Source organism: Nyctibius grandis, chromosome Z, assembly GCF_013368605.1.
Source record: "Nyctibius grandis isolate bNycGra1 chromosome Z, bNycGra1.pri, whole genome shotgun sequence".
Classification (NCBI taxonomy): Eukaryota; Metazoa; Chordata; class Aves; order Nyctibiiformes; family Nyctibiidae; genus Nyctibius; species Nyctibius grandis.
The window spans coordinates 7,000,691-7,015,482 of record NC_090695.1 but is presented as its reverse complement, the minus strand read 5'-3'; positions in this window follow the sequence as shown (position 1 = coordinate 7,015,482).

The window sequence follows — 14,792 nt, the reverse complement described above, 5'->3', positions numbered from 1 at the left end:
GGGCTGTGCATGAGAAAGAGGAAAAGGCCTCTAGCATCCCCTCAGGGCTTTCTGGCTGTGTCATACCACAAGAAAAAAAAGAGCAGGTGGGGGAGAAAGGACAGCTGGCAGCACCATCATAGCAAGACCTGGCTCTTTCCTTACCTCAGCAGCACAGGTTAGGCTTTACGAGGAAAAGGGCTAATAATCTTTGATCTCCTGGATGGAGCAAGGAGACAGCAGGAATGGGAGAGATCTGGTGGAACAAATAATATTCTGCTCTATCCCCAGGAAGTGGCCGCTGCACACATCTCCTGTCTGGGGTTGGAGTATGGGATGGCACTGGCTGCAGGGTCAGGGGTGGCAGCACTGTGGGCCATGCGTATACATGTGAATGCTAGACCCAGGCAACTCTCAAGCTGAGAAGAGGGTCTTTGACATAACCTTGACTGGGGAAAACATTTTCCCTTATGGGCAGAGCAGGAAGCACCAGGTTGGTCTGCCAGTGACCACTGGCTTTGGAGTGGGTACTACCATCTCTCTGCCACCCTCAGACACTGTGGATGTGACACACACACACATACACAAACAAACATATGTGTACATGTACAGGTAAAGGACTAGAACTTGCTGAGGCTAAAAGAAGAAAAGAAAAAAAAAATAATCCCAGAAAACGTACTTTCATATGAAAGTCACATGTGGTCATCCTGTCTGCTTAACTTGGGTCTGTATTTCAAGCACCAAATGAAGCTGTCCTTCCAAAGCAAGGGTCTACAGCACCTACCTAGTCAGTGGAGAGGAGAAGACCCTTTGACTGTCTCTAGGGACCTGTCCCGCCCACACAGCTGATGTACCCGAGTTTAGGCAAGGTTTGTAATCAACAGTAATACATGTAGATCGATTGAGTGAGTTAGATGAAACAGGCTTTCAAGTGCACAACCCTTTTTCGGGTCTTAAACTTGGGCAGGCAGACTTTCCCTCTGGAGGGCTACAGAGGCAAATGCCTTTCTCTGTTGACTAGGCAGAGGATTTAGATACCACATATCTTATGAGGACTGCTTCATCAGCGGCCTGAAATTGAGAGGCAAGTTAGGCATCTGTGTTAGGCTGGACACCAGCCAAACTAATCTGTTTAAGAAAAGCAATTCACTTTGCTGGGAACAGGTATAAACTTTGGGTATTGCTGAAGTAAATTTGTGAGTAAAAGTGTTAAGGTTACAAAGACGAGTATACACACCCTAATTCAGAAGTGGTGCCTTGGAGATACAGAAGCAGCATACTTCCCAAGAAGTTAGGGTCTGTGCACAAGAACCGATTATGTAAAGTATCTTTGCTGCAGGTAACTGACCAAGAACTTGCCTCACTGAGCAAACCATAGCCAAATATATCTGGTAAATGCCAATATTCCCCCAACCCAACTTGTTCTTTGAAGCACCTAAGTGGAGCGTGAGACTGTTCTCCTTGAACACTGGATAGAGATAACGGCTTAAAGTCCTAATGATGGGATTCAGGATGCAGACATCTCCATCTGAGCAAATCACTCTAGGCCAGTTTTAGTGGATACAGACAGGGCTTATAGGTCCCAATTCACTTGTCCTAAGGGATGGTTTCATGAGGCTGTGAACCATGACCAAAAGGAACCTATATCTCTCTTCTGGTTAAAATAAAGCCCTTGAATGACTAGCTGTGGAGTAGATAGTTACAGTGCAGGTCTATAACATCAGGGGAAATGAATCTCAGTCAAAGCCTTGGTTAGAGCAAACGTAACTTTAGTCATGTCCTTGCAACTTATGCTGTCAGCACAGAAGTCCTAATGCTACAAACACCTCTGTCACAGGAGAGCTTTTAACAGCAGCTTCTGGCCAGACTGTAAGGATCAGCTCTGCATTATGGGAGACATTAATTGCCCTTATTTAAGCTGGAGCAAGGTTTACTTCCACCAGAAGTCTTTGGCTTGGACTCATCCCATCCAGATAAAAGCACTCAACTTAGGAGTCCTTTTACTCTAAACTCTGCAAAGTCCATGGAGGTGAAGAACAATGTTTCTGCTTAGGCAAGATATGAATGGGACTTGAAGGTGTCTCTTTTACTCTTCAAAGACTGGGAAGGAAATCTAAGGCCACTCAGTAAGTCATTTAGGCCAAGTGAGCAACCCACGGAAAGCTTCTCTGTGGCTGCTTTCTTTCACTGTTTCCGCATGAGTAACTGCATATGTGGTTACCCCAGAAGAGATATTTAATGATAATGTGTTCATACCTTCCATCCCTACTTTCTTCTGATATGGTCCTGCTAAAGAACAATGATGTCCCTTGCAACTGATTCTAATTTTTCAGCTCTTCATCTGTATTTCTTTTGCTCCATGTAGGGCTCAGTCATTGTTGTGGGCCTCTGGAGATAGACTAGGCTGTACCGCCAAGACCGCTGGATCATTTTCCAAGGACAGATTTATCAGAGGACCGAGAAGAAGATGCTGAGGCAGCTTTGGTCCCATTCACACCACCAGCCTAGTGGGTAGTTGAGGCCTGAATCCAGGTCTGTGCAGATCAGGAAGGATTCTGCCCTGTCTCTTGCTGGTGCTAACAGCATACTGCCCCAGCTTTAATGGGAGAAGGATCGCTGCTCTTGCCAGTGTGACAAAGTTAAGCTGTTACGTGGAGCAAGATTTGTGTCCATCTGTACAACAAACTTTTGAAAGCAAGAGAAGGACAAGCCTTTCCCAAAGACTTTATGAACTAAGAAAGTGCCAATGGTCTTCTTTAAAAGTACACAGCTCCTGTGCTCTGTGACATTCATGATATAGTCTAGGGACTGCTAGGCTTGTGCAGCATCTTGCACACACCTCTCAGGTCATCTACCTGCTGTCAGGATATGAATGTATCTGCTAAGCTTGCAAATGCAACCAGCTACAGAATTGGCCCAACACTGCCTGCATCACGGTGGGCTACCAGGTTGAAGGTCTTCCAAATCTACTGCCTCCTATTCCTCATTATTTCCACAGTGTCTTTCCCCGTAGTCCTTCCTAGCCAAGTCTCCATGGGTCATCTTCTCAATCCCTTCTTTGGTGCTGGTTTGGAGGCAAGGAACCTCTCCCCAAAGAAACTCAAAGGCCACCACTTCTTCCAGCACCAAAGTGGCAACCTCCTGCTCACACCTAAGCCTCTGATCATAGCTGAACATTGCTCATGTGCCCACCACATATGCAGACTTCTTGACCTTTATTCAATACACATTAGTCTCTGTTCACACACACACACACGCACACACACGTGTGTGTGTTTGCAAGCCCATCCAAAACTGCAGTCTGGCTCCTGTCCTTCCATCTGGTACAGCCTGTGCCCAGGCACGCCTATAGCACAGCAGTGGAGATATTTTTCCTATGGGTGACAGATCTTTACAGCTATTGCCTCTGAGGCTGATCAATATTATTAAAATTCCAACCCGTGTTGTTCTCCCTTGTCTTTCTTGTTGTTTCTATAGCAATTTCTCTCTCTGTTTTATGTCTCTGCACCAGCTTTCTTCCAGTGCTGGATGGCTCTGCTTTCCCTCTGCCTCAGCCCTCCTCTTCTCCATTTGCTGATACCAGTCTGCACAGATCTCCCCTTCCCCAGCTCCTGCCTGGACTGCCCGGCAGAGATGGATGAAGGAGGCAGGGCTCTCCAAAACAGGCTCCATCCCTGCAACAACCACTGCTAAGGTTGTTGTGGGGAGTCCGACATTAGGAGCCCAAATGTGTCAGAGTGGGAAGGGCAATGCACTGAAGGGGACTTTACATCCATGCTGGGATTAAATGAAGCCTGATCATTTCTACTAGAAATCAGTGCATTTACCTGGACTCTTGGGGTGCTATATATGGAAGGGGGGAAAAAAAAAGAATGTTTTTGTCAGATGCTTCAGTTCTAACATCCAAAGGTTAAAAAGGAGACAGTATATATGAATCTTTATATACATGAATATGCACACATACATATCATACATATGTATACATACAGAGGTACTATATATACATACATATCAACAGAGACAATTACACATATACAGAGAAGCTAATGTGATCTAACAGGGAGATGGGAGTCCAGCATTTCAAATGATAATGTTTTCTGTGGTTTTTTTTTTTTTAAAGATGCTTGATGACCCTGCCTCATTTTTCCCATTTATAAATTAAAGGTGACAATAAAAATTAGCTCTTAAATTGTAATGCCTTTCTTTCAAATAATAGTATGACTTACTTGCTATGCAGTGTTGTTACTAGGATTGTTCTCATTTAACTATGTTACATTGAGAGCTGGTTGAAATATGACAATTATTTTCCAGCGGAAAATTGTCATTATTTTGGCTTTCTCTCCTGTGAATATTTTAGTTAAAAAAACAAAACAGATCTGGGGTGGGGGAGGTGGCCAGAGAAAGAGATTAATTTTCATCTTTTTTAAATCAATTTGAAAACCAGTCCATTTTGTAGCAGGAATTTATTGTTTTGAAGGCCAACATTTTTAATCAAGACAGTTTTGGTTTTTGTCGTGTTGGCATTTCTTTTTTAATTTACTAGAAAGAAAATTTGCTGCAGAAACATCCAGTTTGGTCAAAATGTCAGTTTTTGGTCACCCCCTCCTCACCCAGTGGGTTTGATGAAAAAATATCAAGCAGCAATAGCTGTGTCACCTCTGATTTATCTGTTTTTCTAGAGCCATTAGTCTCAAGCAGCGGATGAAAAAGCACCGCAACAGAGTGGCTCTTCCTGGAGAAGCAAGCCCAGATGGTCAGAAAATGTCACTGGTTCCCTGCGTGGTGTTGCCTTTTCTCACCCTGTCCCTGAGTGGTGGCAGGAGAGGTGGTCACAGCATGATGGGGATCACAGGGTGGTGGAGACACCCTGAGAGAGATGTGGAGGTGTGTGGTGGGAGGAAGAGCTGGGCTGGGATGGGACAGATCAGAGATGCAGGGTGGGCTGGTGCAGAAGGGAGCTCTGGTCTGCCAGGCACTGGGATTGCCATAGGGAGCAATGGGTAAGGGCTGAGTGGTCACAGCCCTGGTCACCCTCCTCAGCAACAACCAGAATTTACTTGCTCATGCAAACACAGCCATGACTCACTGTCCCTTTCTCATCCGTGTTTTACCATCCAAGAACTTTGCAGGCAAAGGTCAGTGCAATAAACAGGTAATTTTGGGAAGCAGGGTGGTAGTGATGGTTAAAGTCAAATGTATGTTGTGTGGCTACTTTTCCAGCAAAGCCTGTAGCCTTTTCAACTTCTGATGGCCAGCTCAGTGGGTCCTGTGCTCTGAGGAGCATCTGTCTTGCCTTATACAGAGTGATCACTTCTGCTTTTGCTGCTAGTGAACATTAGGTGGAAGAGGAAATTAAGCTGTGTGGTAGCTAGCTTTCTGCACATAATGAAAGGTTCTTTATTGCAAGGGGGCCTCAAGGAGTTCGCTATCTCCAGAGCATTGTACCAACAGTTTAATTAAAAAAATGTACATGGTTGAGAGCCAAGTCTAACTGGGAAGCTGTGAGCGAGCCTCTGTGCCAAGTCTCTGCTGGTTCTGCTTTTTTTGTCTTTGCAGACTGACTAGAGCTTATCAAAAGGCTGATGAACCTGATGCTTCACTCTCTGCTTCTTGTTGCTGAGGGTTAGATAGAAATGCTATGCCCATTCCCTCCTTCCTTTTCCCCACCAGACAATGGCACCTCCTAGGATGATCTCAAGACCCCTAATCCAGCCCAGCTCATGGATCTCAGCAGATAGGGTTACTTGTGACCTCCAAGTAGGTTGCCTGATGTAACCTACCCAGGGCTCAAGTGCCTGCCATGAGACACAACATCCCACAGCTGTCTGCCAGGCTGGGGATGAGGAATTTGGTCTGTAATACTAACCAGGAATAGGGAGTTGTTGGGGTGGTGCTTGTGTGGGGTTGCGTCCAGGAAAGGAGGAGACCGCAGCTTTCCCCCCAGCTGAAATCCCTGGCAGGGCTCCCCAGTGTCTCCCCCAATCCTGGTCCTCTGCCAGCGGCGGGAGGCAGGGCTGGACTTGGGAGCCACCTGGCGTGCCCACAGTTGGGGTGGCAGGGGCACCCTGTGCCCCACGATCATGCAAGACTTCCCGAGTGCAGCAAATACTCATCCACATGCAGTACTGCCCTGCATGTCAGGACTTGTACCTTGCAGCATCTCCCACCTGAAGCCTCGCACTCATGGATCTGCTTCCCTGTGATATATAATGGGACCACCCCTAGGGGTGAGACTTCGCCCTTCTTCTGCCAAGCCTGTTCAGCACCTTGCCTAGGCTCTGTACCCCTCTCAATCAGAATGCAGCCAGGAACACGTACTCCCAGCTTGCAGCGCTCAATTACTCCTTCTGATATTTTATTTTTTTTTGCCTGCAGCTTCAAATTACCTTCAAGGTGCACAGTGCAATTAGCTAAAAATATTTCCAGCTTAGTTTTAATTGCACTAAAACTCTAATGTACCTCCAGCGAGGAGCAGTAAGGTAGAAAGTGGTGCCCCAAATATTTCAAATTGATTAAAACCCAGGATGACTCAATAAGCTTACATAGTTCTATTAATTATTAAATGTTATTAATTTTTTGTTAGAAAAAACCTTCCTGAAGCCACATTCTGTATGATGTTTCTGAAACAAGATACTTCGCTAAGGAGATGATAACTCTTTCTGAGTGTTAGAAAGATAAGACAAGAATTCCTCCATATAGTTGGAGCGGTTTCCATATGAAGAATTCACAGCTCTTGGCAAATTTTAGTATCTCAGAATTTGATTCTGAAAACACTATGTATGTGGCTTATGTATGTGACTCATTTCACTGCTGTTGCTGAGGTATTTATATGGTTCTAATTTAGAGCTGGATCACATTTTTGTTCAAAGCCTTTCTTGGTGGAAAATGCAGGTGATCAGTCAAACAATACGATTGCTTAAAAAATAGTCAAAACTTTTTGCCTGAGAATTTAAGAAAGAAATCCAAACCAAAACAATTTGTTTTGAAAGCATTGAAAGCCGATGTGCTGATTTCTTCATTCCCATGATGGTTGGTTCATAAGATTACTTCAATGTACTTTAAAAAAAAGTATTGAAAATAACCCCCAAATCCCATTTGCATCCAGTGAAGAGTCCGATCAGTGTTAGTCCTTTGGGTTTCTAGTTCATTGTCATCTCAGACAGCCTGTGCCTATGAAGCCTGTCCCCTTGTGCCTGCAGCTGTGCTGTCTGGGAGTGCTATCATCCCCTGATCCCACAGAGCTGAACCCCAAGGTTGGACAACTTCAGCTCTGCCGCTGGGCTTTGTTTTATAACCCATTTTTTCCTAAATCAACCTGTTCACCTTAAATGACGGAGACAGCAGGTCACTGCTGGTCTAGCTGACTTTAAACATGTCAGGAAGCTGTCACACGAGCCATTCAGCTGGCAGAAGTGAGGTGGTGGGGGAGACACTGAACATCTGGAAACAGAAACCCTGCCAGCTGATCTTGTTGCAGCTAAAAGTTGAAGTGTGACTATGACCATAAGCTACAGAGAGGCATCTGATGTTCCAGCCTCATGTCTTAGCCCTGTAATTTCATTCCCTGATGCTAATATAATGGTCTCATTTGTTTGAGATTTAGAAAAATACTGCAGTCATCTGAGGTCCTGAAATTTTGTTAAAGGACCTCAAAAGAACTGCGGAAAGGATTAATACCTGTCCTCATTATTTCTATGACTATAATCTATATATATAAATTTGATTTGTTTTATTTTGTTTTGTTTTACGTTTTCAGTACCAACATGACAAAGACATTGTGAAAGGTGACCATGAATAGACTCTGGCAGTGAGAGCTTTCACTGGCCAATGTGCCTAGAGAGGCTATCCCCAGGAGTGCAACAGGTTCTCACCTCTCTTCTCTCTTCTAATCCTCATCTCTAAAATGCACTTGCCAACTTGGGTAGCAACCAGGGCTTTCATGTTATAGAGATGTGTTTGGGAGGAACCAGGGTGAGACCCAGGAGCTCGTTTCACACAGGCCATCAGTGAGATATCAGATGAGGCTTTCTGTGCTGCAATGAATTCAGCAAGATTCTCACCTGTCTCGCACAAATGACAGGCTAATGTTAGCCTAAGCCTTTATAACTCCCTGTGCTTCAGGGCTAGGGATTTGCCTGAGTGAGGAATGGTGGTGGGGTAGAGGTGGGATTGACCGCGTGTCTCACCCACTTCCATGGCTGTGAGTGAAGTCTGCTAGTGATGGCTAGTCCATGGCTAACATCAGAAAGATGCTGCCCATCTCTGCAACTCTCTATCCCTCTCCTGCACTCACCAGGACAAGAACAACCTCTGACCATCTCCAGAGCAGCTCATGCCTGCAACTGATTCTTACACAATTTTGAGAGAAATTGAAGGTGTTCAGCCTCTTGCCAGAGGTCACATTGAGAAGATGAGTCTCTGGAAAAAAAACCAAACAGAAACCAGCCCCTCACTGCTGGTATGCAAGTCCATTCACTTGCTTCCTCTGAAGCAGAACTCCAGGAAGGCAGGTACCAGCTCCTCCTTCCCCATGGGAATACAGGAGACAGATTAAAGAGAAAGGGAAAAAAAAACCCATTGCACAGCTAGTGTGCCCCGAACAAGAAAAGGTTCCCGACACCAACAAGCTAATCAACGCTGAAAGCTTATGAGGTCGAGGTTTCCCTTCTCCTCCATTATTCTTTTGATTTTTTCTGACTGGCTGGGACTTAAGCACTGCCCTGGCAAGCCTATAAATATAAAAGCCTTTCTTGCCTTCCTCTGGAGCACACCAAAGACCATTTGAATACCTGTGGGGAGAAGTTAAAACTAAACAAAACCAAAGCAACTCACAAAAAACAGCTTGTCCAGCCAATCTTCAAGTGCTGACCATAAATTGCTATAAGTCAGGCCCAAGAAGCTTGTCTCTGATCAATGGGAAATGGGAAAGGCAGCTCTCCCTCCTAAGAGCAAGCCCTCTGGTTTCAGTGTTTTGTGTGAAGACTTATGGCCAGGAATGCTAATGTCAAGCAACTGGCCGAGCTGGCAAAGGGGTGTGATCTGTGCCTAAGCAAGGCAGCCCGGCACCATCAGGGTTGAGCTCTGAACGTATGGGCTGCCTCGAGCATCTCAGGGCCTGTGTCTCCTCCCCTGTGCTCCATGAAATGCCTCTGGACCATCTTGGGTGGCCGCCAGTGCACAGTTGCTAGGAGTTTCCCTGACCTGACTACCAAGAAGATCCCAGCCTTTGTAGAGTCCTTTCCACTGGCACCTATAGAGCATAAAATGCTCTTGAAGCCAAAAGAAGAGTGTTTATAAACCCCCTTGGTATGGAGGGAAAATGGCAAAGGACCTGGGAATATTTCACTGTTGGACCTGATGATCTTAAAGGTCTTTTCCAACCAAAATGATTCTATGATTCTTTGATCTGCGACTGGTGCTGCATTGGAAATGTCAAGGGTCCCTGTCCTAAGGTGCTGCCCATGCTCTCTGCACTGCAAGCACAGGGAACTTTACTCAGCAGCCTTTTCATGGCAATGGCAAAGCTGCTTCCTCCATCTTTGCTCTCCTTGGGCTCTCTGTTGGGTTCTGTGCTCCTCCAGTGCTCTGTTTGGTAGAAAAGGGGAAAAGAAAAATGCCCCATTCCCTACCAAAGTCTGACAAACAAGAATCATGGCTGCAGCATAACCTTCTTTGATGGATTCTGCTTCAGCAAAATGAAATTAAGATTTCAGCAAACAAGTCCCAATTCTGTGGTACCAGTAGAACAAATGACATCTGATAATTGCTAACTCCTTTTGCTTATTCTTTGCTCTGTTCACCCCATCAGTCTCTCCAGATTATATTTTCAGCTGAGTTTAATGAACGCCATTTATTAAACTAACACCAGGGTTCTGCTCTGGCCTCAGACAGATGTGCCTGCTAATATGAATCATTTTGTTCAATTGGATTATTCTGATGGAGAGCGGATCCCCGCCACTCCGAGGAGCACAAACAAATGGGGAACATCTCGCCTCCAGTTGTGACCAGCCGCTCGTGTTCATTAGGAGGCTGCTCCAGGCTCTGCAGGCAGCTTGGCAGGGTGGTGTCCCTGCTGCTTCCATCAGCCAGAGCATCTTCTCCTTTCCATTTCCCCCTCACGTACAGAGAGAGCCCAGATCTCCGTGTGGCCCTGAGCCTGGCTTTTTGGTGGGACATGAGCATCATTCCTACCTTTCCTGTGTTTACCAGCTGCATGGACAACAGGATTCGCTTTCTCCTTTGTCACAATGAAATGTCCTTATCTGAATGCAAACCAGACTCCCCTAACTGTGTATTCTTCCCTTCCCAGTGTGCCATGTCTGACCTCCTTTACATTGACACCTGAGAAAATGTAGGCTACTTATTTGCTATTGATCCTTCTTTACTCTGATCTTCTCCAATTATTTGGGCAAAGGGACAGGGATGATATGCTTTTAAAGGCTTATATTAATCAGAGAAAAGAGACAAAATCCATCCAAAATCTCCCAGACTGAGATCCCCTCAGTCTATCATTTGGGATTTTACTGTTGAAAATTTTGGGTCAATCTCTGTAATATGTTGTGTTCAGGCACCAGACATCCATCTGTCTATCTCAATACAAATCCTACCTTCTGTGAACCATAAAACTCCTAGTAGAGTGACATTACCACTTCTCACATCGACAGAACACAGTGAGCACACATAACTTGGGGAAAAATTACAGAGACAATTTGAAAGATCAGAAGAGAAAAAGCAGAAGATTTCTGCTCCCTGAGCTAAGTGGCCAAATCCCACAACAAGCCTTTAGCTGGCACAAATCATCATCTCTCCATTAAAGCCTATTTTCTTCCCAGGTGAAGGGCAGGCCCAGCACTTCTTCAGCTACATGTGATCCTCAGGACAACTCATTCCAGAGCATTACTGAAGGAAGAAAAGATTTTCATTTTAATCCTAAGCAGCACCCCAGAGTTACTTCCAGGAATCCCTGGTAAGTACCAGAAGCCAGACTGTCAGGAAGTGGGGCTGTGCTGAAACAGAGAAGACCCCGAAGCCAACCATGGTTCCAGTCTGCATGCCTTTACTAATAGCCCTTTAGTGTGCTCCTCAACAAAGCCATCTACTGAGAAGTTAATTCCTACATTCAGGTTTAAGTTTAGGAACACTTCTCCAGGAGCGAGGTATCCTTTACTCCTGATCAGGATCTGACACTTTTCTCTAAATTGCATTACACTGGTCTTCACGGGGAACAGGTAAAAGACCTATAGGAATTACTGATGGGATTTTGTCTAACAAGGTCTGTACAGTCTGTAACAAACAATGCCCTTGTAAGCTAAGAGCAGAAGACAGAAAACCCTCAAATACACCACCTACTGAAAGCACCAAATCTCTTAAGAATTGACATGTAAGAGCCCAGTTTCCTAAAGCAGTTGTTGGACTGCCTGCCTGGCTCCCTTTCCCAGTGCCCAGTCTGCCGTGGTGGAGCAATGTGTGCCAAGCAAGGAGAATGCACAGGGGAAAATAAAGAGCATGGAATGCATTCACTTGTCGTATGTCACAGGAGATGGGATGCTACCTCTGCTGACAAGTGGAGACGCTTCAAGAGAGGAGAAAAAAGAGAATCTTAGCCAGCAAAGGTAAATTTGTAGCTGACTGCACAGCCCATGGGTTTTATGGCCCAATCATTTCCAAATCCTTAGAAACTGAGGTAAGAAAACCTATTTTCTTTAGGAACAACCAGCTTTTAAAGATAGATATTGTATTCCAGCACTCTACTAAGACAACTAGTGCCCTGGTCCACAGCACACTCAAGTCAACCAAAAGATGTCTGTTGGCTTCAAGGACTGGGCCTCATATAGCCAGAAATCTCAAGGGCAGGCACCTTGTTGCTGTGAGGATTTTAAAGAGTTACTCTGCTCTGCATAGAATGGGTGCTTCAGACAGACCAGCTGCTGGATTTGTCCTACACAGGAAAAAGGGGACACCTGAAGAAGTGAGGAGGGAGAATATCTCTCCCAATAATGGGAGAAATCTTTCTAAAGAAGATCACTTGAGTGTGCAGCTGTATCTTTCCAGGCATCCAAGAGAATTTCTTCTGTTTGTAAGTCATTGTTGTATAAAGGGATTTTAAAAATAAGCCACAGGTATGTGTTTGGAGAAAGACATGTTCATTCCCTAGTCTCTCTGCTCTAAAAAGACCAGAGCGGACAGAATGGTGACATTGCATCTCCCTCTAGAATTGCAAACAATTGAAACATCTCTGCTGGGAGCACATTTAGAGTTAAATAAGTAATAGTGGGTCCTAATCCTTGGCTGCCATAAATCAGTGTCACTTCACTGACTTCAGAGGGTCTGGTGATTGACACTGCCTGAGAACTTCACGGGATCATGGTTGTGGTTAGTACCTTTCCAGGCAGAGCCCTGAGTTTTCATTCACTGCTTCTTTGTTGGGAAATGACTTGACTGCTGTTCTCCTTACTCCTCCAGCTCAGCCTTCTACCCAATATTTCAAAAAGGTTGGATGGAGCTCAGCTAAGTGGAAAAATGACCCATTTGAAATAAAAGCTGTCTTTTCTCTAACTGCAGTCACAGGGCAGGACACCTGAGAAAGAGGGTTTGCACCATAAACCTTCAATTCTCTGCTACAGTGGAATCAAACACTTCAGAGCCCAGAGTTTTGATAATCACTTGTATCTGGCCAAAGTTACCGTACCCATGAATTATTCAAATATGCAATTATTGCATTTGATATATCACTGGGTATAACTGTGGGAATGAGAAACAGTGTTCTAGTGCAGTTGATTGTACATGCCTCCCAAACCATAAGGACATCAATTCAAGGTGCTCACATTGATGGAGCACTCTGCAACCCCTTATTAAGATTCTAGCCAACTCCTGTAGCAGTTTTCCCCTGCGAAGTAAATTTCATGGAGTTTTTTAGCCTCCATTTTCATTATACCTACAGTGTAAGTGCCAAACACTACCCCACACAGCTTCAATTCATGGTTCTGCAGTAGCTCTCAAAGGTCAGTGGCAAAAAGAACGCATCATTTGCAGCCTACTGATCAGTGCTCCACAAGTGACCTGAGTCCTGTGAACCACGTGTTGGAGCTGACTTGTAACTTTGACTTTATTGGGAGTTTCCATTTTCCTGCATTAACCTTCTCTGCTCATTCATTTTTCCCTAAGGCCAGAGGGCTCTGCCCTGCCTTTGGCCTATACGGTCTCTATCACCTTTGGCTGGACAAAAAAGTATGTTCATGATGCTGATGTTTTCTTTTGACTAAACACACCAGAGACGGATCTATCAGCCTTCAAGCATGTGAAGCATAGGGCCATCTAAGAACAACATCTCTTGCCTGAAGTCCTAGACCTTTATGGTCTCATACACTGAGCTTCAAACAACTTGCCCTTTGCTCTCTCCCCAAGTTCTTGCATTTGCAAATTGATAATGTGCTTCTTTCCTGTCTGCTCATTAGTGGGTACTGCTCTCCCCAGTGCCCCAGTATCAAAATATTTTGCTGACTTGTCATTTACTTGAAGGTCATGTAGGAAAATGACCACAATTGTTTTTGTGGAGTTTTGCTGTTGGAAGCCTTCAAAGTCGACACAATTGTACCAGGCTCCTGGTCTTTCACAGTAGGGACAACTCAGCAGGCTCTTTGCTGGCTGAGTCATTGGGAAAAGTTCTCACAAGCCTCCAAAAGTTTACTTTAGAGCATCAGGACCAACTGCATCATAGTGGGATGAGAAATGGGAGGCTGCTTTCATATCTATTATTTAATTCTGAAATAATTGCATTATCTAACATTTAAAAAAATGGGGACATGGGTTTTAATGAAGAATTCATGCTCTGAACTGAAGGAAAGTGTTATGGTATTGCATCGTGCTGCTCTATCACTCCCATGACAAATAGTGCGGATCCGTTAGTGACCTACATGGACTCATTTAGATGCAAACACAGCAATACTCCTGAAGAGGTGCCCTGCTTTGAGGAAGAACAAGTTCCAAATATTGCTGAATGGAATTCAGTCTCAGAGCAGTAATTACTGATTGTAATTTTGCAGTAAATGCAGTAATTAATTATTGTCGTTTTCCATCAGTGCATTATATTGTGTGCCAATCTTAGAATAACTACAATAATTAGCAAATGGGATTTTGCATGCTCTAGTATTGAAACTGTGGTTTATAGAACAGACATGAGAATTTTACCATAGTAAAGTTATTAGTAGTGTAAATGGGCAGACAGGTTAAAAAAAAGATCAGCCGGAAGAGAAAAGTGTTTCCTTGTCGGTTTTGCAAACACCTTCAGTAGTTCTGTTTCAGCCTCCCCCAGTAACATTCACTTCCATTCTCTCACGTACGAGCACAACTGCGCAAAGTTTGGATTACAAACACAGTGAGGGACGTTTAATTTAATTGCAGTTGTCAGTGGAAATTAGAAGCAAAAGTAATGCAAAGGAAAAAAAAATATTGGCTGATCTGATGTTTTCCCGGTACCTAAACAGACTTTCCCAAATGAAGCTGTGCTGATTTTGTTCTCACTTTATTCTCTCATATTAAAGCTTGTGCTGGAGTACTGTTTGGATGTAATTATACTAGTGCAAATTTCCATAATGTAAGCAAGTCCTAAATGATCTAAGCGATGACTAAAGGAGGGAAATGACAATAATCTGTGCAGGAGGAAAAGGAATTGGTTAGCATGCTTGTAGGAGGCATAACTACAAGAAATGAGATTAGATCCTGATAAAGGATGTTTAGTCTGAATCTCAAGATGAACAGCTTAATAGACAACAGTGAGATCAATGCAACTGCAGAATAGCCTCTCACTGGAGGTA